This window comes from Lepidochelys olivacea (genome assembly GCF_965140295.1).
Source record: "Lepidochelys olivacea isolate rLepOli2 genome assembly, chromosome: 1".
Taxonomy (NCBI): domain Eukaryota; kingdom Metazoa; phylum Chordata; order Testudines; family Cheloniidae; genus Lepidochelys; species Lepidochelys olivacea.
This window is the reverse complement of record NC_140411.1, coordinates 94,036,869-94,063,329: the sequence shown is the minus strand read 5'-3', so window position 1 is coordinate 94,063,329 and position 26,461 is coordinate 94,036,869.

Sequence of the window (26,461 nt, the reverse complement as noted above, 5' to 3'; positions counted from 1 at the left end):
GGAAAACTTTTTGGCTCGAGGGCCACATCAGGGTTGTGGAATGGTATGGAGGGCGGGGGAGGGCTGTGCCTCCCCATACACCCTGGCCCCCATCCACACTATCTGCCCCCTCTCACTTCCCGCCCCGATTGCTCTCCTCAGATCCCCCGATCCATCGAACCCCCCCTGCTCCTTGTCCCCTAACTTTCCCCTCCCGGGACCCCCATCCCTAACTGGTCCCTCAGGACTCCATCCCCTATCCACACCCACCCTGCTCCCTCCCCCCCCCCTTCTGGGACCCCCTGGGACCCCACCCCCTATCCTGCCTCCCCCTGCTCCCTGTCTCCTGACCACCCCCACACACACATCCACGCCATCCAGCCGCCCCATGTCCCCTGACTGCCCCCTGGGACCTCCTGCCCCTTATCCAACTCCTCCTTCCACCACCCCCTTACCAGGCCGCTCAAAGCAGCAGGGCAGGCTTATTGGAAAGCCTGGGAGGTGGGTGGGCACAAGCCATGCTGCCAGGCAGGAGCGGCAGGCCAGAGCTCTGCCCATACACCGGCGTGGCTGCAGGGGAGGGGAGACAGCGGGGGAGGGGCTGAGGGCTAGCCTCCCCAGCCAGGAGCTCAGTGGCCCGGCAGGACGGGCCTGCGGACCAGATGTGGCCCGCGGACCGTAGTTTGCCCATGTCTGTACTAAACCAAGAACAAAAGTAAACATCTGTCTCACCACACCGGTTAACAGGAAGTCAAAAATGCAGTCTCCTTAGCCATTCCAGCCCTTGTCTCACCGCCCAAACACTGGACTCTATGATGAGTGATTACTGAAAACCAATTTAATCAAACATAGGTTTCTTCTAATACCAAGAAATCAGCCACATAGTGAGGTCAATATATAACTCAGCTCTTACCCAACAATCACGCTGATGCCAATCCTTTAGTAACTAAAAACTAAATGTTTAATAATGAAAGAAAAGAATAAGAGAGTTATACATGGTTAATAGATCATATATATACAAATAATTGCAAAGTCCTTATATCACGTTTGTAGCAGTGATTTAATAGACTGCTGGCTTGTAAAGTCTCTCTGGTAACTTCCAACAGATTGGAAGACTCAGTCCATAGTTCAAAAGGTCCTTTTAGGTGTAAATCCACAGAGAATCAGTGCAGGAAAGAGGCAAAATGGAGATATTTCAGGCATCTTTTATAACCTTTGCTATGTGCCTGGAAATCCTTTGCCTCTGTTTGTGGAAAGTTACTGCCTTAAGATGGAGTCCAGGATCACATGAATATAGCACTTGTCCTTACATGCTTTGCTGACTCACAGGGCAACCATTGCCCATATTCTTGCTGAGGCATCCACAGGAAGAGCTATCTTAGTGGTAAGGCAACGCCCATCTTTTCATGTACTGTGTATATATATATATACCTGCTACTGTATTTCCACTCCATCCATCTGTTGAAGTGGATTCTAGCTCATGAAATCTTATGCCCAAATAAATTTGTTAGTCTCTAAGGTGCCACAAGGACTTCTCATTGTTTTTGCTGATACACACTAACACGGCTACCACTCTGAAACCTGAGTGGAATGAGTTTCTTCTGTAGCCCATTGTTTGAGCTAAGTGTACTTCATGGGCCATCACTACATAGCCGTCTGGCCTTAATGCAAATTTTACCTGCTGGATGTTACCCACGAATACAACACACACACATATATATGTATATATGCCATACATAGCCAATATTCATAACTTCAGATGCAAAAATGATACATGCATATAAACAAGATAATCCTACTTAGCAAATCATAACTTTTCTCTTGCCACGTTGCATGACATACATTGTAAAAGATGTGTTGCAATTGTATGACAATGCCAAAATCTATTATATAAATGGTCAGATTCAATCATACAACATCACACCTTCCCATGGGCATTTCCTCCCCTCAGCTAGGCTCACCCAGTTCTTTATAAAACTTAGCCCTGTTGTCCCCCAGCTGGACTTTATTTCTAGTTAGACTTGGCTCAAAATTCAGGTGTGATCAGGCCAGTTAATTGGCCTCTCAGACCCATATGAACCTTTTCCCAGAGTTTACGACCCATAACAGATTCATGGCTACAAAAGCTAGTAAGCCCGTCCACCCACTCTCCTGTATGGCCTCCTCAGAATTTGGCTCCAGGTGTGTAGGGCTAATCTCTCCTGAGTAGCAGGACAGCACAGCCACGTGCTACTACTTATACAGGGAAGATTGTAAATATGAAGTTTAGCTCTTCCATTTAAAACTTCCTGCATCAAGCACATTGATTTATGGTTTTTCTAGAGAATCAATGTTTTGAGTGATAGCCTGTCAGATGGCAAAAATAATTTTATTCAGTTTATGTGTTGGTGTGTGTATTATGTATTTATTAAATTGGTTTCATTCCCTTCTCATGGCTTTTATACATACTCCCATTCAAGGCCAATCAGAGGGGGTGGGAGTGAGGGGGGCAGGAGGACTGTTTGGCCTGAGCCTCAAGCTCAAAGGGGGCCTCAAATTTAGACACTTGTACATTTTTTGGCAAATAAGAGATGTGATTTGGTAAAAGACATATATTTTTTGCACAGAAAAAGGCTCGAAAAGCATTTGTTAAAAATATTCAAATTATGTCTCTCTCTTTTTTTGGTGCCTTATTTTTATTATGGTTAGGAGCCTCGAAAGCTGGAAGTGGTGCAGGCCTCTCTGGACCTCTGAGAGGGCCTGCTCCCATTACACATGACACAGGTAACCAGTTGTGTACCTGATGCAAGTATCAGCTAGGTCCACTAGCATCTGAGTCCCAGCTAACTGCTGGACAGATCACAATGGGATTCAAGTATCATGCCCTTAAAAGTAAGGCTGCTCTAAGTCCTACAAGGTGAGTTAAACAAATTGAAAAATCCAATGCTATCTTCAGTTGAACCAATTATGTTTTTACTCATGTGTAAAACTCAAACCTGCAGCCTCTGAGTTTCTCCTGGCCATTTGCCATGCGTGTGATGCACGTAAATAATCCTGCCACATGGTCAGCCCATTGAAACTCAGGATTACGAGTGGAGAAATTGAATGTCATAAGTCACTCAAACATTTTGTTATGCATCCTGACCATTACTGCTATTAGAATCTGAATCATTTACATCCCACTATGTAATAGAAATTCTTCCCGAAGCCTCAAAAAAATAGTTTGAATGAGAAAACTGGGAATTACCTATGTGGGGATAGAAGTAGAGGAAAAAAATGAGGAAGGACAGACTGATGGTTCTGCAAAATAGTGAATAATTACATGATGTATGTTATAAGAAACACTGGTAGCTTAGTTTGAGTCATGCTCAAAAAGTATAACTGAGGTTAACATTCAGTATTCTGGCTGCATCTATATTGCATATGATACCTCAGGAGCAGGGTTTTATACACGATAAATGAGCATCAGTTCCAATATAGATAGATAGATAGATAGATACTCTGCTCAGATTTTCTTCAGTGGAGCACAAAGTAGGGAGTGGGAGCTAATTGTACCTTTCTGTACCTCTGCCCAAGACTTGGCCTGTGCACAGTTTAATGCAGCTTGGGTGCGGCTCTAAAGTGCACCAGCTGACAGTGACTCCTAAGGGACTGTCCACCAGCTAAGCATAGTAGGAGCACAATGCTCTCCAGCCAATACTAGTCCCCAGTACTACTTTGGTTGTGACATCTTGTGCTCCAGAGGTTCTAGGGAGGTAGATGTAGTAGCTGGCACCGTAGGAGCAGCAAAAAGGAGATGAGCAGAGCAAGGGACAAAGCTGATAGCGTTTACTATAAAGACTGAGTCAATTCTTAGATCTTTATTTTGCTTATATATATATATGTAGATTACATGGAAAATCACTCTACTTGCTCTTTTTTCTACAACACGTTTCCACAGAAATCCATTCTATGCATGCTTAGGGACATATTTAGTCACTGCAATGTAAATTGAAGACAACTGGACCACATACAATGAAATTCTTTTAGGACTGTGGATTTTTACATCTGGAAGTAATATTCACTGAAACACTGCTGTCATGCTTCTGTTTGTATTCATATCCTTATGAACAGCAGCAAGAATGATCAGTACCTATAAGCATTATCACTGCTTCAGTTCCCCATAACAATCTGATTATTGCTGGCTCAAACTATTGAAAAAACTCAGAAACCGAATTATTTATTTATTTTGCTGTTTGCTGTTTCAGGTAAAGTGGCAGAAAATGTATCATTTGATATAGCTCATTTCATGACACATTAACGCACCAAATACATCTGATACACAATATTTTATAATTAATAATGTGTTTTCTTCCCATTGTCCAATATTTCTTAGGCTTGCTATTTCCTTTGTGCTATATTTTTGATAAGCAGAGCTGACCTTTGAGATTCATAAAACCAGCTGTGATAGCCCTAGCCCTGATTGAGTTGATCTCAGCTCTCTCACTCCTCCCCGCCTCCAAAGCTTCATGAGGAGGGCCCTACCAAAATCATAGTCCATTTTGGTCAATTTCACAGTCAGGGGATTTTATAAATCATTAATTTCATGATTTCAGCTATTTAAATCTGAAATTTCACAGTGTTGTAACTGTAGGGGTCCTGACTGAAGGGAGCTTTGGGGGGGGGGGTCACAAGGTTATTGTAGGAGGGTCACAATATTACCATCCTTCTGTGCTGCTATTCGCCTACAGAGCTGGGCAGCCAGAGAATGGTGGCTGCTAGCTGAGAGCCCAGCTCTGATTGCAGTACCACTGCCAGCAGCAGCACAGAAGTAAGGCAGTACAGATGGCATGGTATGGTATTGCGACCCTTATTTCTGAGCTGCTACCTTCAGAGCTGTGCCCTTCGCCAGCAACTGCCACTCTCCAGCTGCCCAGCTCTGTAGGCGAATAGCAGCACAGAAGAAATGTGCATTTCTGTGCCGCCGCTGGCAGTGGTGCTGCCTTCATGGCTGGGCTCCCAGCCGGCAACCAGCGCTCTAAGGCTGTCCAGCTCTGAAGGCAGCGCAGAAGTAAGAGTGGCAATACTGTGACCCCCCTACAATAACCTTGTGACTCCGCCTCCCCTTTTTGAGTCAGCACCCCCAGTTTTGGAAACTCTGGTCTTCCTCACAAAATATGTATAATATAGGGTAAAAGTACACAAAAGATCAGATTTCATGTGGGGAGACCAGATTTCACAGTCCATGAGGTGTTTTTCGCAGCCGTGAATTTGGTAGGCCCTACCCATGCAGATAGCCTGGGAAATGCACACACATGCAAACCAATCACTTGACTTCACTGGTTGTCACTAATTTAGTTTAAAGATCATTGCTTATTCATGACACCTTCCCTACACTCATCTGGGGCTGTCCCTTTAAATCCACCGAGCAGCCTGACTTCTAACACACAGCAACTTGATCCCATTACACTGGGTGTTTGACCCCTTCTTCTGTTTTGTGGTCCAGTTCAGGTCCAATTTAAGATCCTGAATTTGATTTTCCAGATCATTAATCGGTTGAACCTCAAATATATCATTAACCCTCTTATCAGGGCCACAAATTGACAACGTCTTATATGGTAAAACTTAAAGTTATTGGGCAAAGCTGGACAAAGGAATTATTTATTCAATAATTTATACCAATGTATTCAACAGTTGAGAAAAAAAATAATTCATCAGATAAATTATTGATTGCCTGTTACACAGCCATCCACAGAGCTGGTTGCAAAATGAAAAACAAATAATATATATTTTGGGAATTAATTATTAAAAGAAACAATGCCAGCATTCTATGGAAATAATTCAGTTGATCATTCTCTCAGGCAATCTCATCAGCTAATGCATAGGCATGGACCTGGAAATGCCATGTGTCACACTACCTTCAGAACTAAGTGTGATGCCCACCCTTGTTTACATAAGTATTTATATGATAACCACCCTGAAGATGGAAAATGAGAAAAAGCATGCAAGTAAGCAAACAATAACAAACAAAATATCAGTGTTTCAAAAGACAAAATAGAGAATTTAGAGTTTCTGATAATTTGGTTGATATTAGAGTTTTTGGTATGCTCTCATGCAGTGGTTCTCAAAGCCGGTCCACCGCTTGTTCAGGGAAAGCCCGTGGTGTGCTGGACCAGTTTGTTTACCTGCCACGACCTCAGGTTTGGCTGATTGCAGTTCCCACTGGCCGCTGTTTGCTGCTCCAGGCCAATGGGGGCTGCAGGAAGTGGCACGGGCCAAGGGACATATGTATACTGTCTCTGTATGTATATAAAGTCTGCTGCAGTTTCCACGGTGTGCATCCGATGAAGTGAGCTGTAGCTCACGAAAGCTCATGCTCAAATAAATTGGTTAGTCTCTAAGGTGCCACAAGTACTCCTTTTCTTTTTGCGAATACAGACTAACACGGCTGTTACTCTGAAACCTGCTCTAATGGATACATTATGAACACTAGATTAGATTAGATTTAGATTAGATTAGAGCCAGGAAATATTTATACATTGAAAATCTTCACCCCATCTAAAGAACCACATAGACAGTGGAAATTCCACCTCCAGAGGAAAAACATGTTAATTTAAAATCCAGATCTTCTCAAATTTACATGGGTATAAATCCAGAGTTACAAATGTAATTTTACTCTATATTTAGACCAGTACAAAAGAGGAAAACCTGACCTATAGTTCTTTGCTATATTTCTGACTCAACTATAAATCAAAGTTTTATTCTTTAAAAACTTATCTATTAACCAATCAAACAAATAACACAAAAATATCTGCAGTGACATTCAGATTCTAGTGGCCAAGTAGTAACTGCAGAAATGATGGAATCACAAAAGAATTAAACTCATTAAACAAATGTGTGTAGTAATAGGTCAGGGAAGTGAGGAGGATTTACTCATTCGCCAAACATTATTCTTCCTATGACATTATGCTGAGTTTAGTTTAAATACTGAGATAAACTAGAAGTAAAATAGATTAGATAGAATTTTACATTCTATTTCTATTTGATTTGGAAAATATTGTATATTATTTGTAACTTAACAAAAGATAAAAAGAAGGGAAAAAATGATCAAGCAGATAGATTGGTCTTGAATATTTAAATATATCATTTGTTATTAGAGAAACTTTAATGTCTAATTATCATCATCTCATTGCACATGGTTCTCTCACACAACAAATATGGTAATACTATTTGCATTTAAGACCTTCAATTATTATAATCAATTGTGGGGGAGGGGGGCAGGAAAGAGTTTTTATTGTCTGAATGAGTGGAATGAGTAGGGGCTAGATTCTCTACTCTCCCTGCTGTGAATCGTGAGTAACTTCAGCGAAGTCAATGGAGTTTGGCTGGAGAACAACCAGGCCCGTTGTTTGCAAAGTGTTATTCTTGTTAGGCTTTGAAATCTGATCTCACAGTGTGATGGTGGACATCAGGAGTTACGCCCCTCACCCTCAGTGAAGTCCCTAAAGTTACACCAATGTGAAAATGGTGTGGCTCAGATCAGAAGCAGACCTTTATACTGAAAATATTAAGACTTCAAAATCAATCAACTATTTCAGATTCTTCTATTATGATGTTACCTACAAAATATGTTTGCCATAGATAAATGATAGATTTAAACTCATTAAAATTACATTGGCTAGCCCTAAGGCCAGAATGCATATAATTTTCAGTGTTCATTATTTATACACTGATAAGGGTAAAAATGACTGTGTAAAATTTCTTCAGGCTTGCAGGCATATCTGGGGTGAATGTTATAATGTTATAATGATAGGATAATCAAAATGTTAATAAAATAAAACTGGATAAAATATCAATTATTAAGTGAAAAATCATTAAATGAAACCACGCTGGCTGATTTCAGAAGAATCTGTGTAAATGTAAACAATGTTAAATATACTATGATTATACTAAGAAGTATATTTTCCCAAAGGTACCAAAAATTTCCAATAGATGTTCATGCAAAATACCAATCATTCTATGGTGTTTAAAAATTATGACAGATCTACAGGCTGTAAGTCTAAGATCTTCTAAAGGGAGCATATGAGTTGACTGAAATAACTCAGGAGGATTTGGTCCAACATACAGAAAATGAAACTAGATAATAAAATGAGACTGGATGGTAGAACATGAAGCTAGATTTTAGAATAACGCTGGAATATAAAAAAGTACACAATGGAAAAACTGAATATAGAACACGCTGTGGAATGGTGTGTTCATACTGTACCAGGAGACTCTGGCAAACCAGTAAAGTGCCTGAAACCACTATGGCTTATTGCTAAAAGCAGCCAAGTCAGCAGGCTTAGTGTAAAGGGACTGTTGCCCCCTTACTAACATTTAGTGGGGTGTTTTAGTTACTAGCTCCCAGTACTAAAAAGGGGGAAGGGTCTATGGGGAATCAGGACCCTGAGACTGACAATCCCCCAGGAACAATGGGGAGAGGCCAATGCTCCAGGTTAGCCTGAATGACAGGGTGGGCAGGCTAATCAGGGAGTCAGGAGGCCAGGGAGATCCCATCCTCCGTGTGAGCTGGGTTTGTCTGGGTCAGACAGAGTGGGGCTGAGATAAAGAGAAAGCAGGGGCCCAAACTAAGCTGGGGAGCAGAGCTGTGCCAGATCCAGAGGGACCAGAAAAGCTGCCCAGAGAGAGCAGACCCTGTCCTGGGAGCAGAGCTGCAGCAACCAGAGCCAGAGGGGCCAGAAAAGCAGCCCAGGAAGCAGGTCAGTGCTGGGAGCAGAGTCACAGAAGCAGCCTGCAGAGCAGACCTGTCCTGGGAGCAGAGCTGTAGCAACCAGAGCCAGAGGGGCCAAAGAAGCAGCCCAGGGAGCTGGAGGCAGAGCAGCAGCAGCGCAGCGACAGAGTGGTGGAGCTGGGGCTGGAGCAGTCCGGAGCTGGATGCGGTGAGCAGCTGGGGAGAGTGAGGGGGACCCTGGGCAGCGGGCCCAGCACAGGGAGACGCCTCAGCCAAGAGGCTCTGCAGACCAGGCTTGGATCGTAACCCTGACAGGGCGGGGGCGCCACTGGGAAGAAGGTTCCCGCCACTTAGAGCCTGATAGCATGTGGCCACCACCAGAGCAAGTGTCCAACCCACAGTATCCCTGCAGCCCAGCCAGGGCCTGAGAAGAAGGCCTGGGACTTACAAGGAACAGACTGTGAACTGCCCTGACATTCCAGAGACACTGTTTGTGATGTTCCCTGCCACAGAGCGGGTTGATGTGTTTTCTTTAACCTTTCCCATTTTTCCTTATTCTTTTTAAAATTAATTGTTGATTAAATAACTTGCATTTGCTTTAAATTGTATGTAATGATCAGTGGGTCAGAGAAGTGCCCAGTGCAGAGAGAGTAACCCGGAGTGGGGACATCTTAGCCCCTGGCCTAGGTGACCACAGCACGGTTGGGGTTTGAGCCCCCCAGGAATCCTGGGCTCAGCCTTGTTGGGGTTACGAGGACTCTGCCAGACAGGAGAGTGGAAGGGGAGTCCTCAAGGGCAGGAAGGCCACTGGGTAAAGGAAGTGGGAGCGAGGACTCGGATCCTTTTGCTAGCCCACTTCACCGGGGTAGGGCAGAAGCCAGGAAAGTTCCCCACAGTAGCAGGACTATTCCCCCACTTACATTAGTTTAACCAGGGCAGGAGAGGAGGAGGGGTTTTGGGTGCCACAGAAGGGGCAGCTTGACCCCGCATCCTTCCTGATAAGAATTGTGTTGAAGTTGCTGATACATGCATCTTAGAAGAGTAGGATGTGCCCCAGGAATGTCTGTTGGGGCCTCAAGACTGCAAACTCTGGAAAAACCCACACCTGGTTAATCGATAATCAGAAGAAACCTCTCGTTTGACCATTGAAAATGCTTACTTAACAAGTTTGCTTTAGGGACATGTCATTCTATTACTAATGTATAAATAAGGGGGAAAAGTTTGAGGTAGGGGGACTCTTCAGGACTGGACTCTCTCTCTGGATGCATCTTGTGTTTCCCACCGGCAGAGGGGCTGCCGCTGTGCCACTCAAGAGTCACACTCATCTTTGGTAATTATCAAGGGTTGAGGGTGTTTTACTAACCTGTTGCGGACGTGTGTATAGGTGCTTGAGACTAAGTAAAGTTTAGCTTTAAGTGAAAGCACTCTTGTGTTGTCCTGTTTGTGCCAGCCATCTAATCGGTCGGACGGCCGTGTCTCCCCTGATTTATTTCCTGACACCACCTCGCACAGAGTAAAAGTTACCAAGAGCTTGGGCTGAAAGAACCCGTGTAACAATATGTATTGTAAAACTGAAGCAGCTGGAGATGATGTTAATGGCCTTCAGTGAATTCAAGACAACAGTATGAAAAATGTAGGGCAATGTTTTGTTTGTAATACAACAAAATGTCATATTTGCATTAGTGTATGATCTTTTGCATGATTACTGTTGAAATATCGTACTGTGTATCCTATACTGACCTGACACAAGATGTGCAATTGTAGCTGCTGATAGTATTTGTTTGGAACATGCTACCCTGTCACTGAGTTTTTGATCTCACTGGAAAATGTTCTGATGATTCACTGATGGAGATGGTAGTGCCTTTTTAGAAAGACGAATTAGGAGGTCTAAGCAAATATGAGGTAGGGGCTGCTCAGCCTAGGAAAAAGGCTTGATCTGAACTTTATATCACTTCTCCTTTCTTTCTTAATCACCCCAGTAAATGGATGATTTTGACCCCTAAAAAATGCATAAATTTGTTTCAGAGCATTTTGGGCAAATCACCCGTCTACAGGGTATGATAGGGTCTACCCCACACTCACCCTGCAGGGTTTAATGTGGGCCAGATGAGCCAATTAAACCAATTTTACTGCTAATGAAGGAGGCTCAACTGGGCAGGAATAGGCAGAGCCTGGCAGGAGCTGCCAGGAAAAGGCAGATATTCCTAGGAGAAAGGGAGGAGTGAGTGGAGACTGCAGGCTGCAGTTACTCAGTGGGAAGAAGTTTTGGGAACTGGTAGGCCCAGGAAGAAAAGGGGAACAGCCCAGGGACAGACTAATGAGGCCAGAGAGAAAAGGCCCAGACTGCTGAGCTGAGAGTTCTTGGGCTGGAACCAGAAGAAGAGGCTTGGCCCGGGTTCCCCTACCAGCCACTGTGTGAGTGGCACTGAGGCAATGAGCAAGAAGACTGCCTCAGACTATTGAGGAGCTAAACCTCTCCCAGAAGTAGGGAATGAGGCTGGAGGGCTGAACCATGATGTAGCTCATGAAAGCTTATGCTCAAATAAGCTTATGCTCAGGTAGTAGAGGGAATCAGGCATTAATGATTTAATGAAGACAGATATTAATATTCAAAAAAGTTAATAAAATTAATACAAATTGTCAACTTCACATGTCAGTGTATACAAGGTAAATATCCTTAACTCAAACTCTAATAAGTTCTCAAGCAGCATTTTTCTTATTTTACCAATGTGTAAATTTTGAATATTATTGATGGAAGTATTTTTTTTCCGTTAGTTTCTGTTTTTATGGTGCAACCAATGTTTACCAACGTTTACCAGTATAAATCTAATCCTTCCAAACCGACAGGTAAGTAATATCCCCTAAAATGAAAGATACTCTTTAAAATAAGGAATAAATCATCAGTCTGGCTGTGTCTAGGACATGTTTTCCAGTAAAAGTGCTCTTCAAACAAGTGGAGACTTAGCAGTTCATAAATTCAACTGGGAAGTGATATTCACTAAAGGGAAGATCTTGAGAGAGGAGCTGAACATGAGGTAACAGCTTGGAGAGCCAGATTACCCAGGACACACTTATACTGGAGGCACATCTGTTATAGGCAGTTGATTTGTTATGATAATGTATGCTTTTAATCATTTTGTAAATATGCCTAGAGGCAATGCAATGGATACATAGTTACAAACACAAAAATAAATTAATGTGGGTGTGGAAACAGAAATTTAGTCTGTCCTCCAGTTTTTTGGGCACTCAACCATGTATTCTTTTTTGCAGCCAAAACCCTCGTTTAAGGCACTGAGATTTTTGCATACACTGTGAATGAGGGATCAGCTATCATTTTGGTATAACTAACATAAGTTTCACTATTCTTGAATATGTGACTGACCTAATTCTTTAAGTGTTGCTAATGTATCCAAATACACTTGTTTTTTTCTTTACTCTAATGAAATGTATTCATATATTTACATAATGGACACAAAGAAGGATCATAGAATCATAGAATCATAGAATATCAGGGTTGGAAGGGACCCCAGAAGGTCATCTAGTCCAACCCCCTGCTCAAAGCAGGACCAATTCCCAGTTAAATCATCCCAGCCAGGGCTTTGTCAAGCCTGACCTTAAAAACCTCTAAGGAAGGAGATTCTACCACCTCCCTAGGTAACGCATTCCAGTGTTTCACCACTCTCTTAGTGAAAATTTTTTTCCTAATATCCAATCTAAACCTCCCCCACTGCAACTTGACCTAATATCCAATCTAAACCTCCCCCACTGCAACTTGATAATTTGCTTAAGTCAGATCCTGATATTGTGCTGGCTAGATTTTCAACAGTTATGGTTATAATTATTTTAGCATTGCTTTATACTAGGGCTCGCAAGTGATTAAAATTAATTTTTATTAATTGTGGTTAATAATAATAATAGAATAATAATAATTATTATTTAATAGAATATCATTTATTTAAATATTTTTGGATGTTTTCTACATTTTCAAGTATATAGATTTTAATTACAACACAGAATACAAAGTGTACAGTACTCACTTTATATTTATTTTGATTACAAATATTTGCACTATAAAACAAAATAAATAATATTTTTCAATTAATCTAATACAAGTACTGTAGTGCAATCTCTTTACCATGAAAGTTGAACTTACAAATATAGACTTATGTACAAAAAATAACTGCATTCAACAATAAAATAATGTAAAACTTTGGAGCCTACAAATCCACTCAGTCCTACTTCAGCTAATGGCTCAGACAAACAAGTTTGGTTACAATTTGAAGGAGATAATGCTGCCTGCTTTTTATTTACAATGTCATGTGAAAGTGAGGGAAGGCATTCACATAGCACTGTTGTATCTGGCATCGTAAGATATTTACGCGCCAGATGTGGTAAAGATTCATATGTCCCTTTCTGCTTCAACCACCACTCCAGAGGACATGCATCCAAGCTGATGATGGGTTCTGCTCAATAATGATCCAAAGCAGAGCAGACCAGTGCAGATTCATTTTCGTCATCTGAGTCAGATGTCACCAACTGAAGGTTGATTTAGTTTTTTGGTGCTTCGGGTTCTGTAGTTTCCGCATCTGAGTTTTGCTCTTTTAACACTTCTGAAAGCATGCCCCACAGCATGTCCCTCTCAGATTTTGGACAGCACTTCAGATTCTTAAACCTCGGGTCCCGTGCTGTAGCTATTTTTAGAAATCTCGCATCGGTACCTTCTTTACGTTTTGTAAATTCAGCTGTGAAAGGTGGTCTTAAACAGAACATGTGCTAGGTCATCATTTGAGACTGCTAATACCTGAAATAGATGGCAGAATGTGGGTAAAACACAGAGAAGGAGACATTCAATTCTTCCCGAAGGAGTTCAGTCACAAATGTCATTAATGCATTATTTTTAACAAGCATCAACATCATGGAAGCATGTCCTCTGGAATGGTGGCCAAAGCCTGAATGGGTATACGAATGGTTAGCATATCTGGCATGTAAATACCTTGCAATGCTGGCTACAAAAGTGTCACCTGAATGCCTGTTCTCACCTTCTGATGACATTGTAAATAAGAAGTGGGCAGCATTATCTCCTGTAAATGTAAACAAACTTGTTTGTCTTAGTGACTGGCTGAACAAGAAGTAGGACTGAGTGGACTTGTAGGCTCTAAAGTTTTACATTGTTTTGTGTTTGAGTGCAGTTATGTAACAAAACAAATCTACATGTGTAAGTTACACTTTCACAATAAGGAGATTGAACTACAGTACTTTTATGAGGAGAATTGAAAGATACTATTTCTTTTATCATTTTTACAGAGCAAATATTTGTAACCAGAAATAATAATATAAAATTGAGCACTGTACACTTTGTATTCTGTCTTGAAATAGAAATCAATATATTTCAAAAATGTAGAAGAACATCCAAAATATTTAATAAATTTCAATTGGTATTCTATTGTTTAACAGTGCGATTAATTGCAATTAATTTTTTTCGTTAACTCACATGATTAATCAACAACCCTATTATATAATCATTTTGATAAATATTAACACTAGTGTCGTTTAGCTTAGCTGGATCTGCTTTTTTGAGGTTCAGGTTGTTCAATGAGTCCATAGTCCATTATCCAGAGCTCTTTGACCAAAGATTATACTAGCACTTGGAAAATTGAATAAGACTTGCAATTCTATGTTCAAGTGATTGGCTACTTAATACTGGGAAAATATAGACACATTTTGGAGGGAGCTCAGAAGAGAGAGAGAAAAATAAAAGATTAGATAAATGGAAAGATTGCTTATGCTGAATGTATGAGATGGGAAGCAGATGTCCTTGCATTCATAAATATAGACATAGTTAAAATTTCATTTTAAAGTAAAATGAAATAAATATAATGTTTATATGTATGAAAAGTTGCGAAGAGACTCATTAATATCAAAACCCTTCATTTACATGTTGTTTCATTCTGTGTAATTTCCACTTTAGGCTATTTTCCCAGTGTCTATTGTGTGGCATTAATATTTTGGTAGTTTTTTTTATTATTGCAAATAACATGTTAGATATTTGGTACAGCTTCTGGCTTTCTATTTTCAGCTATTAGTGTGTTTTAATTTTTCCAAAATTTTTGAACTGTTCAATGTTTTTTATGACTGAGATTATCTACTGTACTTATGAAATAATTAAAAATAACATAAAAGCTTTCCACTTTTTATTCATGTATTATGTATTTATTTAAAATATGCCTAACGAGGTCAACAATACACTTTTTCCAGGCACTTAGACACTTTTCTGGACCCTTGCTCATAATTGCCAGGCCATTTACATGTGACCTCTGCTCTCAAGTCATAATGTTAATGCATTTTCAGGGTGAAATCAAATTTCTCCTTAATTAGGTGTGAAAATACAAAATCATGTTTTATGCTGAATATAACCTCAGTCCAATTTTTTATATTTTTTTATTTGAATGGTAGAATTACTGTGCAGAATCATTAAAAATGTTTTAGTAAGAATTCTATGCATCACATATAATGCCAATGGAATTTCAAAAGGTCCATGTCATCAAGTACCTGCTTTTATTTTGACTGGGTTGAAAAAGCAATAGAGAGAGAAAGCTACTGAATTTATAAGACAAGTTGGAACACCAATGATAGCTCTTAAATTACCATTTCATGGGGCAATCCTGTCTCCCTATTTTGAGTTTGGATCTTGTCTTCTCATATGGAACGGAACTCAACACCTGAGCAAAATTCTTCCCCCTTTTTTGGAATCTGAGGAGGTCCCTGAAGTTCATTTATCTTTGCAGGGGGAGGATACAATGAACTGAAAAAGGAATGCATAAGCTGAAGCTGGAATGGGGAGATTTCCTTTTGCATTCCTTACTGATCCCAAACTTCATGGAGTTTAAGTGGAAGAGATGATGTAGCCTTTTCTCTCTCTCTCTCTCTGCAGGACAGCTGTGTCCAGGGAGCAAACAGTGGGGTAGGGGAGGTTGTTAGGGCCCATAACTGCAGCAGAGGCATAGTTTTTCAATGTGGAAGGGGATCTGCATAGTTTCTAGATGGGCCATTTCTATAGGGAACTATTTCTACCCCACAACAGAAGAACATAGGGAAATTCTACAAAGTGGTCCTTTGAGTTTTCGATGCTCTGAGCTCCCACTGGTTTTTACCAGGGTAGTTGGCAATCTGGCTGTATATGATTATTTTCTCAATATTCTCCTAATAGTCTGACAGTCTTGATGATCAGCACCAATCAGAGACTGAAATTAAATGTAAATGTAAAAGCAAATTTAAGTTATATCCTGAGCTTGTGAGCAATGTAGCCTAATTGAATGTGTTATGGGTTTTACCATTAAAAAAAAATGTATATCTGGTATTCTCTTTTTGACACAGGTATCTTTTTGAGGACCAGGCCACCACCATCTTGAACCTACAAAGTATTGCCCATAGGTGGATTCCTGCAGCTGAAAATTAAGCATCTGCCTGACAGTCTTTCAGTGTCTGAAAACCCTTCTACTATAATGTATTAAAGCAGTGGTGGGCAATCCAGGGTAATCCAAAGCAGGGTAATCGCTAGAGGGCCACAAGACTGTTTGTTTACATTGACTGTACAGGCACAGCTCCCTGCAGCTCCCAGTGGCCGTGGTTCACCATTCCTGGCCAAGGGGAGGTGCAGGAAGTGGCAGGACACTGGACGTGCTGGATGCTGCTTTCCGCAGCTCCCATTGGCCGGGAATGGCAAACCATGGCCACTGGGCACTACAGGCGGCTGTGCCTTCGGACAATCAATGTAAACAAACTGTCTTGCTGCCTGTCAGCGGATTACCCACAGGTTGCCCACCACTGTATTAAAGACTATAGATCACCAGACAGGAGAGAAGCATTAATGAACATGAAATACTAGTTTGCCAAAGGAGGTGTTTATATCCTGCCCATCAATACCTGACAAACTATTGTGGAACTTCAGAAGATGAAACACTTTGTTGATTGCTCCTCCATCCCCATGAAGAGGAGACTTTCAAGTGAATTCCTCTCAACAGCAAAATGTTCAACTCAAAGCAGAAGGAGGGAAGGAATAAAATGCCCTAACAAGGAGGAGCTATATCTTTTATGCTGCTTAGACTGCGAGCGGCAAGGATTACTAAGCATAAGCAAAAGATCCCCAGTGGTTTGCCTGAGTTAGCTGTGTAGCATATATAGAGCTTACTTATTATAGAAGCTTCCATTACTTTTTGAAACTTCAGATTGGAACTCATTTGTTTGTGTATATATGTTTACCTATTTTAACCATGTAAATAACTCTCATTTCCTTTTCCCAATTAATAAGTCTATAGTTTATTATAAGACTGGCTACAAGCATTGTTATGTATATGAGAGATCTAAGGTGCACTTGGTCTGGGGTTAGGGACTGGTCCCTTGGGACTGGGAATGACATGAATATTATTGTGATTTTTGGTGTAAGGTACCATCTATTAAGTCAAGTTTGCCTAGGTGACAAGATAGGGCAGAGCACCAAAGGGGGCCATCTGTGACTTCATGATGAAGCTGTTATAATGCCTGAGGGGTTTACTCTTGATACCTGATTGGTGAAATTTAAGGATAGTACACACACTCCACTTGGAATTTGTGCCCTGCCTCTTAAAGGTGCCAAGCAGTTACATATAAATAGTGACACTTGGTTGGTAATTATCATTTCATCTGTAGTTCTCAAAAGACTTTATAGAAGTAGGTAAGCATTATTATCTCCCTTTTCACAAATGGGAAAACTGAGCTACACATTGTTGCAGTGACTTCTTCAAGGCCAGCACAGAGACCAATAGCAAAGCTGGGAAACCCTTTATAAGGACTTAGAATGCAGTGTCCAAATTGTTTTAGTGCATTGAAATGTGCATTGCATTTTTTCAACACAAGACAGGTTGCAGTGAGCCTCTGCTTATTGTGAAGTTGTTCAGTGAAAGAAGATTTCCTTCTAAAAGAAGATTTAAATATACAGCTATGAAAATGAGCATTGACTAAGCTGAAAGGTATTTAAAAGCAGGTTCTCAAGGGTGAAATTTAAGCTGGACTGATTTAAGCTAAATTAATTTAAGCCAGTTGTAGATTGATTTAAGTGTGTCCACACATGAGTTTGTACTGGTTTTACTAAATCAGTTTAAAAAGTTTTTTTTAAAAATTGTTTCAATGTTAACATGACAATCAAGTCTAATTTTATGCAAAGCATGCTTAGTTTTTTACCATTTCTTACATCGTGCAACGTGCAGTCAACTGATGGGATATAACTCAAGATGTACCACTAAAAGTATACATGACATTACCCAGATATCTTTTGACTCTTCCACCTTTCTCCCAGACTGACAGAAATGCTTGCACCTATGGTGACTGGAGATGACGCATTAGTGCTATTTTAACAAGTCTTGTGCGGCAGAACAACAATGGTTTGGCTGGTACTAGAATAAAATTCCACTGAGAACAGATAGTTTAAAAAGTTCCTGAATAATGACAGGTTTCAGAGTAGCAGCCATGTTAGTCTGTATCCGCAAAAAGAAAAGCAATACTTGTGGCAACTTAGAGACTAACAAATTTACTTGAGCATAAGTTTTCATGAGCTACAGCTCACTTCATCGGGGAGATTTTATATACATAGAGAACATGAAAAAATGGGTGTTACCATACAGACTGTAACAAGAGTGATCAGGTAAGATGAGCTATTACCAGCAGGAGAGCTGGGGGCGGGGGGACCTTTTGTAGTGATAATCAAGGTGGGCCATTTCCAGCTGTTGAAAAGAATGTCTGAGAAATAGTAGGGGGTGGGGGGAAATAAACATGGGGAAATAGTTTTACTTTGTGTAATGATACATCCACTCCCAGTTTTTATTCAAGCCTAAGTTAATTGTATCCAGTTTGTATCCAGTTTAATTCCCATTCAGCAGTCTCTCGTTGGAGTCTGTTTTTGAAGTTTTTTTGTTGAAGAATTGCCACTTTTAGGTCTGTAATCGAGTGACCAAAGAGATTGAAGTGTTCTCCGACTGGTTTTTGAATGTTATAATTCTTGACGTCTGATTTGTGTCCGTTTATTCTTTTACGTAGAGACTGTCTATGTAAAAGACATAGAGACTGGTTTCCCACCCTCCTTCTCAATGGAAAAGCAGCAGGTTAAAGATGGATTCCAGTTTAGGTGACATGATCACATGTCACTGTAAGACTTCATTACCCACTTGCCAGCACACATGTGTACAGGAACACTTACAAGTAAAACAGAGCCATCTACAGTCAATTGTCCTGGTTCATGGGAGCCATTAAGATTCCAAACCACCATTAATGACCCACACTTTGCATAACTATAAAAGGACCTATTTCTAGTTTCAGTTACAAGAGTGATACATTTATACAAATAGGATGACCACGCTCAGAAGATCATAAGCTTTGTAATGATACCTTACAAGAGACCTTTTGCATATTTTACTTACATTATATTCACACTCATCAGCCTACTTTCATAAAGTCATATAGAGTGCAACATCACAATATTGTGCGTAAGGAAACAAAAAATCTATGAAATCAAAAATCAGTGAACCAAAATCGGTGTGTCAGAAATTAAGCCTAATTGTGGCCCAAAAAAGAAAAAAAAAGCGGGGCTGGGCGGACTGACTATTCCACCTACTTGTTGGGTCCTTAAAGAAAGAGAATTTGGGGAGAAAAATTAGCTACTGGAGTAAGCTTTACCATCATGGCTGCCACCCCCACCATTTTCTGTGACCCCAGACCTTCTTTGTTCTAATCCTGGCAGGTTCAGTTCAGAGACAGGGACCCAGATGACATCACTTCCTCTACTAGCTCCAGCTAAATTCAGAATACCACCTTGATTCTGATTAAATGAAAGTTTCATTTGTCTCATTTAAATTATACTATATTGTTATAGTTACCTGTGGAACTTGCCATGCATGTTATAATTCACTCCAGCTACATGGGGGAAGACAATTGAATCAGAGTTATAGAAAAGACAAGAGAGGATCATCTGAGGGGATCTCCCTTCCTCTTGATATTAGTACATTCAGTAGTTCCTAATAAAACTCCTAGAGATCATGTGTGAACATCAAAGGGAGATTATATCTCTTTATAGATCAGGTTACTAAAGTTGTGATGCATTTCCCATCACAGACAATTTTTGAATCAAGACTGGATGTTTTTCTAAAAGATCTGCTCTAGGAATTATTTTGGGGAAGTTCTATGGCCTATGTTATACAGGAGGTCAGAGTAGATTATCACAATGGTCCCTTCTGGTCTTGCAATCAATGTATCATTTATTTGATAAAAATAGTAGTAAGCATAGAGGAGAAAAGATTCTGCCATGCTAACATATTCTCAAGCTCTTGGCCTCATGCAGTACTCATGTCTTTGGCTGAAGGATGTCACCTGGGAAGCTCAACCATTATGAGGAACTAATCTCAGTAGTACATTCAGTGGATAACCAAATCTACCCAAAGCAGGCAGCTGTTGGTAGCTTTAGTCACAAGTTCAGTTATGAATGTACTGAACTTATATTTGTCCACATCTGAGGGGAAGAATGTTTTATTGAAACAAAAATAAATACATCAACTATTATTGAAATCTAAAATTAGAAGCAGCCGACAGAGGCCTACCTCTCTAAAACAGTTTCATTTTGTTTATTGATTGAGACATCAGCTGGTTAAGCTCAGATCTGGTTTATTAAATCAGGTTGTCTTGTCTAAAGAAATGACAGCATGTTAGACAAAGGTCATACATACCAAAATAGCCTGGGGTACCCATTCTGCCCACCCACACTGGTCAGTATTATAACAGCTTCAATGGACTTTTATAGACAAGATGTTTATCCCATATTATAATGTGTGATTAGCAATGTGATGGTTCTGTTTAATCCCTGGCAAATGTCAATATTGTTAAAAATGGCTTATCTATTCTGTTTGCTCTAAATTTCCAGCATAACAAAGTAGTATAACAGTTTAATCCAGAGCCTAGCATGGGTTTAAAACAAGAGTTTTAATGAATCAGACATTACAGTTACCTTTCTAATCAATATTTCCTATGCACCTGCAAGACAAGCTATGTTCCTCATACACTCCTTTCTTATGGTTTGTTATAATCAGAATTAAGCACAAAACATGTTTTTTTTACAAGATATTGCCAATTATATGTTTTTAAATAGCTATGAGTTAAGTTTCCACTTAACTTACAGTTTAGCGTCTATTTGCTAATAACTCTATCATCCTTTTTTTTCCTAGAATTACTTTTTTGCAAAACTTTATGGGCATTCTTTAGCATAGCCATGATAAATGTGTAGGTTTTATGCCTTACTTGTGAAAACATGGGATGTCATTATTTCATTACTTCCTTTGTTTGAATCTTCAAACTGTTTGTAGATGTGTTGCTGTTGTCTCTCAAGTTGTAACTAATTTTCTGGTCACATTAAGAATGTAGCTGCTGTAAGACCTGTAAAGAGGGGATTGTCACAATTATCCATGGTCCAGCTTTTTTAATAACAGGCCTGGGATGCAGGGTTGTCATCACCTCTGGCAAAAAATGGAAACGTTACCCGTAGAAAGTAGCAAGAGAAATTATAAATGTTTCCTTGACGTACATTTTTAGACAAGTACATAAATACAAAGGGCAAGATTATCAGTGTAAACCAGCCTAGCTCAGTAATTGGCTTCAGGTATGGCCTTGAAGTGTTTCTTAAGAACCCCCCTTTAGATCAGTTTGTTCATATATGTATAATGTAATATATGTATAATGAAATATCTATCTATCTATATTTCTCAAAGTAGCTCAGGGTTAATGAAACTGGTACTGAGAACTTCATTCTTTCATTGTACATGTGCACACCTGTTCATCTATTGACGTCACTTCAGTATTTTCTCAGCAGCAAAAAGTAGTACCCTTGTGTACCAATTGTTCTCCATTTTGCAAGAAAACTAACTTTTCTTCTTGGTTTATATACAAATAAATAGTAAATGCAAAACTAAGTGCTTAAATCACTTTTGAAATGGGACATAGACTCCTATATCTTTTAGCTGCTAATGCTTCTTTAGCTTCATAATAATAAAAAGGAATGTTTTCTTTTTTCCACAGAAAGTGGAAGCAACTTATGTTCTAGAAGCCACAGAAGCTGGATTTGGTACTGCTACAGTAACAAACTAATTTTCTTGCTCACAAATCTTCTTGAATTTCGTACAATTCAAGTTTAGTAAATGTTCATGGCCCATATTTATGGGAAGCAAGCTAATACCCATTTAACATATGGAAATCATAGATTCATAGATTAATGGATTCCAATGCCATTGTGATCATCTAGTGTGACCTTGTCTATAACACAGATCATAGAACTTCTCCAAAATAATTCCTGGGGCAGGTATTTTAGTAAAACTTCCAATCTCAATTTAAAAAAAAAAGTCAGTGATAGACAATCCAACACCACCCTTGGTAAGTTGTTCCAGTGGTTAATCACTCTCACCATAAAAAAAGTATGCCTTATTTCCTGTCTGAATTTGTCAAGCTTCAGCTTCAGCCATTGGCTTATGTTATAACTTTCTCTGATAGATTGAAGAGTCCATTATTAAATATTTGGTCCCCATATGGATTCTTATAGACTGTAATCAAGTCACCCCTTAACCTCCTCTTTGTTCAATAAAATATATTGAGCCTATGTGTGTACCACTACAAGGCATGTTTCCTAATCCTTTCATTATTTTCATAGTTGTTCTCTGAACCTCTCCAATTAATCAACATTCTTCTTGAATTGTGCACAGAAGAATTATACACACTATTCCAGCAGCAGCCACACCAGTGCCAAATACAGACAAAAAATAACTTCTACTCCTACGCCTGAGTTTCCCCGGTTGTACTTGGATGTTATATTAATAGACATGATGCAATGATTAGTCAAATTACATAATTAAAGTTGCTCTAAGAAAAGACATCTCCAGTGACTTGAGTTGATTTACCCAGCACCCTGATCAACAGCTTGGAAATCTCATTCAAGGACAGGTTGAATGATCTGCCCAAGGTCACACACTGAGATCACACAGCAGCATAGCCAGAAATAGAACCCAGAAGTTGTCTTCCAGCCCACTGCTCTTCAACACACTGTCTCCTGAATAAATCTAAGAGTTCAAACTGCTTAAATTTCTGATGGCAATGTTTCATGGCAAAACTATGTATTAAACGGCAGAAAGAAAGACACCGAGACACAATATGAGACTTCATATCCCCTCTCAGACACACTTGCACAATTCTGATTTTACTTCAGCTGTGTATATGGCTGTAGCTGAAATCCGTTCATTAAAAACATCTTAAATATAGTAAAAGAGCAAGAAATGTTAATTTAAGAGATATTAACTAATCAATGTTTACTTCAGTAAATTTTTCAGCACCGCTACCCTACCGGAAAAAAGACCAACAATTCTAATTGTTTTCTTTCCAGAAATAAATGCCACAACAGTCTGTCACAAGAACAGCCATGATAACAAATTATCTTTTATGCTACTTTTAAAAATGCATTGCAAATAAGTGCCTTAATCTACATGTTGATTTAAGATAAAATAGACAATGCATTAATCACTAATGTTTATCTGGCTGAAACAAGGTTTGTAACTATCCTTAAAAGACAAATTGGAAAATGGTTTTTGTTTTGTTTTTGTCCCCTGGGAGAGGGGGATTATTATTTCTGTTGGAAAAAGTGACGTAAAATGCATTTTTATAATGCTGTCTATTAAAATATTCAGTGAGTGCCTCAAATTGTTAATAGCTATGAATTAAGGAATCAAACAATATCCGGCTGTCTTTAAAAAAAATTTCCCTTTCTACAAATATACAATTAAAAATCTTTAAGACTACAAATATATTAAACATAGAACCATACTTGAGCAATGTATTCCTATTAAGTTATTCAATGTATTCCTAGATGCTATCAAATCAAAATACTCAGTTCTACTAGAATTAATAACAGAACAATATTCTTCAGTATGCAGTGAAGAGATTTTATGAAACATACACTTTCTATGTTTACCACAAGATGTCCTCCTAACTTTGACAAATTCAATTTTCTTGAATTTAAAAGATTACTACCATGATTGTACTCTCATACTTATAAATTGTCAGATTGTATATTTAATTGTTTAAAATGGCTTAACAGATATTTTTATCTGTATTTCTCTTGTGTTTTCTGCATGTGGATTCCAATTAACTGTAAGCTTTCCCCCAAAACTATGATGGTTTTAATAGAGAAAAATAAAAACGAATTCATTAAGCATTTAATATACGTTTTGTTTGATTTAATCACTGGTCAAGACACATTCAGCTGGGCTGAAATTAGAAAGAGCAAATAATAGCTTTGCACAGAACAATATTTAACAAAGACAACTATTTTGTTGAGTTGTCTAAAAGGAGAGATAATACCTTGTTTCTGAAATGGATTTAATAATAAAATGAGAAAGAAGAAGCTTTTATTTTTAAGTAGTTAAATAATACAATCTGTTGCCATTGATATGAAATGCGGCTATTTCTTAGGACATTTTCAAACACTTCTCATTAGCATAAAACAACATTTTTGAATAAATAAGCTATTTTGGAGCAAGGGATCTTTGGCATTCCCCTTATACCTAATTTTAATCCTCCTTGTATCACTTCCTTTGTAGTTTTAGAATCATGTCAAACCTCCCTTTGGCCACACCTGGCTCATTGTGACTCCATCAATACACTCTAACAATCAGCCAGCAAATGGGTAGTTTGAGACTGTTACATGGCACTCTGTCCTCTTACCCATTTGCTGAATATACTGTCTCTAAACTATTCAATGAAGCTGTCCTGAATAAATATGTGGGTCAGTCTAGAAATATGTGGACAATTATATTTTAAAAACATCAGAAATTGTGTGCTATTAGCAGATCTAAAATCAGAAAAAAAAGCTACCTTTTACTAAGAAGCTTTACCATGTCTAATCCACAAGGATTCTGCTCCTATTTTCTTTTTTTTAATTTAAAAATGCATCCTTCCCTTCTCAAGAATGAGTCCAAGAGCTGGTCAAAAATTGATTACTTTTTCTTTGTGTGTGTGTTTGGGGGTGGCGGGGGAGATTTGACAAAAAATGAGGCCTTTTTCTACTACAGAATGTTTGGAATTTTAAAGTTTTCAACCAGTTCTATTGAGAACTTTCATACTGACCACTCTCATAGCAGAATGTTAATGACAAAAACCAGTGAAAGGAAATAGTGCTTTCCTAGATTAAATAGACAGTGGTACGTTTAGGGCAGGGCAACTGCACCTGTATTCTCCCTCTGTGGTCCAGCAAGGGCCTCCACTTTTAGGCTTCTGGCTCTTCTGCTATTACCTCTCTCTTGCTCCCTCCTGAACAAGGTTTTTCCAGGATTCACAGTTTCCTGCCTACATTGTGAGTTCCCCAGGAAGTCAGACTGTTGAAGCAGGCCTGCTTTGTTTTCTCCACAAAGGCTATAAACAGTATAACTGTCCAAAGTTATATGGTGAAACACAACTTTTTCTAAGCAAGCACATTTATTCTTAAAGTGAGAGGATTATGGAAAAAAAGCATATAAAATAAAAGACTCTTTAGCAAGGTCTGTGGTAGGAGTCAATCCTTAAAGCCCCACACAAGGGGTATTATGTGGTTACAAGTTCACAACATCTTTTTGCTCAGAAGAACACCATGAATCTGTGGACAGCAATAAATATCCAGTCGTGCCTATTAACCTATCCACAATTTTCTAAGTTCAAATTCTAAACCAATAAATCTTAATTTTACAGGCAAAGCTGGTAGCACCTCTATAGTTAAGGTACATGACACACACTATAAGACTCTATTTTTAGTTGCTTGTATTTTTGCCAAACTTTAACTATTTGGGCTGAAATTTTCCATAATGTGTCTCCCTCAGGCTATTTTTTTCAAAGTTTAAGCAAAAATGGTTCAGTTAATTCCAAGAATGGGATTACAGTGAGAACAACATATTTTTGTTTAAAAAAAAAAACCTTTAAAAAAAATCCTTACAGCCATTTTATGGAGAAGCTCTAGCAACTCCATCCTTTGAAGCAGGGATTTGAATTTATCATGGGGGTTGCCCTGGGGTCAGATCCTCAACTTGTGTAAATTGTCTTTTCACCAGCAATATATGAAGTGAAGAACTACTGCCCATTCACAGATAGAGTGCATTTCTCAGTTCCCTAGTACTTCAAGTTAAGTGAATCAATTTTAGTAGAATACGAGTTCAGGGAAAGAGGCTTAACTCTTTCATTGGTTTCAGTGGACCATCTGACATTCAGGTGGCATGCTTTTTCCCCCTAGTTCTGAGACAGTCTCAGAATTCTATGAACTAGTATTGCAAAATGTGTCTCTTTGGCCACTCTTAGTCCATTCTCACCTCTATCTTTGCTAAAATTCAAAGCTTATTCATCCACCCAGATAACCAGGTATCACAAGATGGTTCTTGTCCTCTGTATGCTAACTCTGTTTCAAAGAGCAAGAAAAAGGATAATCTAGTGGCACTAGTTCTGGTGCTTAGTATTTTAATATTTTACATAGGGCAATGATAGGTTTTAGTTTTTTCTTGATTTGGATAAATGGATAAATAAATAAAGAAAAAATAAATAAATGAATAAATAACAGATCTAAGCAACACCTTACAATTTATGAAAGGTGTTTTCCAAAAAATAAATTTGGTTATTGTGAGGCTTAAACTCCATCTCTCTTTGTGAAAAAGTTACAGCAATAATCTCTCATGTTGACATACAACAGCTCTACACTACAAACACTCAGAGCTGTACCAT